At 40.5% G+C, this 2,663-nt stretch overlaps 1 non-coding gene across 1 annotated transcript; it reads right to left on the minus strand.

The window, feature by feature from the left end:
- Window positions 1-2,149: 2,149 nt before the first annotated feature.
- Window positions 2,150-2,255, minus strand: LOC123636156. Its single transcript, XR_006734364.1, has one exon. It is a non-coding gene; the product is annotated as a U6 spliceosomal RNA (small nuclear RNA).
- Window positions 2,256-2,663: the final 408 nt, after the last annotated feature.

Genomic DNA, 2,663 nt, shown 5'->3' on the forward strand with positions numbered 1-2,663 from the left:
ATACAACATACATATGTATTAAAACATCAAATTGTACCCCATAAATATATACAATTATGATGTGTGGATTGAACAGTAAATAAATAAAAAAATTTTAAAAAACCTAATGTATATGCTAGTTTTCTCTTGCTGATGGGACAAACACAAATGTAGGAGCTTAAAACAACACAATTTTATTTACTATCTTATAGTTCTGGAAGTCAGAAGTCCTTAGGAGAGAATCTGTTTCTTTGCCTTTTCCTGCTTTCGGCTTTTTCTCACATCACTCCAACGCCTGCTTTCATTGACATATACCCTTCTCAGACTCCAATCTTCCTGCCTCCTCTTCTCATGAATACAGAGGGCCCACCTGGTTGCCCAGGATAATTTAATTGCATCTGCAAAGTCCCTTTCGGGGATCAGGACATAGACATTTGGGGATCTCAGTGCCTGTCAGGCACAATGTACAGAAATGACCCCCTTTTCCCCTGCAAACCCATTTTTCCTCCAATATTTATTCTCAATGAGTGATTATGTCATCTGGTGTGTTGCTCAACTCAGAAACCTACTGGGATCATCCTCATTTCTTTACTTGTCACCTTCTCTACAGATTCACTCACTAAGTTCTATTGATTCTATATCCTTAATAGATTTTTCAAACCAATCCAGCTTTCTATATCTTCACTGTTGCTTACAAAACTCAGGGCACCATCATTTCTTGGCCTTTCAGCAGATCTCCCTACAAACTGCCTCTTTCTTTTATTTGTTCTATGTTTCTAAACATAATTCTTAGGTATCAGTTCACTGCTTAAAATCTATCGATTCTCTGTTTGCCGCCACATAAAAATCAAACTTACTTGTTTATATTACAAGATTATGCTGTTACCTTTTTATACCATATCTCTTGCTACCACATGCAATACTGTTACCTTTTTATACCATATCTCTTGCTTCCCACTGCAGCCCCACATCAGTCATGATAAAAATTATTCCTCCGCCTGGAATACTTTGTCCTGTCTGAATCTGCCCTTCACAGAAATGACTCTCACCTACCTTACATGCCCCAGCTGTGACATCATCTACCCAGAGCCTTCCTCTGTCATGTTCAGGCTAGTGCCACCTCACCTTTACTCCTTCCTCCTGCACTCCACACTTTACCAGTTTAACATTATGAAGCACTTGCAGGTCTCTTATTTGCACCTACTTCCACATTATATGCTCTGGAAGGGGTTGGATCCCTGTTTGCCAGCCTCGAAGCTTCAATTCTGTGGCTAGCACAGTGTTATGAAATGGCTTGGTATGTCTTATTGAAGAAATGGATTTGCAATAAATTGTATAACTTGTACAAGATTTGCTAACTATAAATGAGAAATTTAATAATATTGATCAACATTCTATAAGCCATTTGATGTGGAGTCATTCTCATGAGACATTAAAAATTTTAAATTCTTATACATAGAGGAAATTCAATTCGATTAATGTTTATGAAAATCATAGTAGGCACAAGACACGGTGTGAGCTACCAGCAAATGTACAAATTCCCGTAAATTCTCAGAAAGTGCTAATAGGAAAAATATTCTCTACTTAAAAATAACAGTGCAATATATAATGAGATGCACACTATGAGGAAAAGTCACAAGGATATTGAACCACATCAAAGAGAGGATTATTGTAACATGTTCATGCATTTAGCCACTCAATAGTGCAGACCAACGAGACAATTAGCCTGGGAATGGAGCCCAGGATTATTATCAAGAAAGTAAAGGAGAAGACCCAGGATAAAGCCACTGCCCCTGACTAGCAGAGATTCATTCTTGCAGCAAGCAGCTGGAAGACGGCCACACTCTTTTTGCCTACAACATGTGGAGTCAACCCGCACCTGTTCCTGTATCTGAGAGGGTGGCCGTAAACTCGTCAACCTTGCATTCCCAGTGTCAGTGGTGGTATTACTCAGCACTGCAGCCACTCACCCAGCTTAAGTTTAGAAATTACCAGTTGCAGTAATAACCAAACCTGTTTACAACATTAAGGAAGGCATCGCTGTTGTACTGTAGGAAAAAAAAACTTGAAAAAGGAGACAGTCTATCATTCATCTGTTTTAAACATAGCATCTCACTGGCAGTTGGTATACAGGTGACAGTTTTATTTTTTATTTTATTTTATTTTTTATTAAAATATGGAACACTTCACGAATTTGTGTGTCATCCTTGCGCAGGGCCATGCTAACCTTCTGTGTATCGTTCCAATTTTAGTATATGTGCTGCCGAAGCGAGCACTAGGTGGCAGGGTATTTTTGTTTTGTTTTGTTTTTTTGAGACAGAGTCTCGCTTTGTTGCCCAGGCTAGAGTGCCGTGGCGTCAGCCTAGCTCACCTGGGCTTAAGCGATCCTCCTGCCTCAGCCTCCTGAGTAGCTGGGACTATAGGCATGCACCACCATGCCCGGCTAATTTTTTCTATATATATTTTAGTTGGCCAGGTCATTTCTTTCTATTTTTAGTAGAGACGGGGTCTCGCTCTTGCTGAGGCTGGTCTCGAACTCCTGACCTCGAGCAATCCACCCGCCTCGGCCTCCCAGAGTGCTAGGATTACAGGTGTGACATGCCCGGCCCTAGGTGGCAGTTTTAAAACATGGCCCTAGAGTTCTTTGACCCTTTCTCATCAAGAAATGGGGTCATTGTCCCCAC

The sequence above is a fragment of the Lemur catta genome, chromosome 3 (assembly GCF_020740605.2).
Source record: "Lemur catta isolate mLemCat1 chromosome 3, mLemCat1.pri, whole genome shotgun sequence".
Taxonomy (NCBI): domain Eukaryota; kingdom Metazoa; phylum Chordata; class Mammalia; order Primates; family Lemuridae; genus Lemur; species Lemur catta.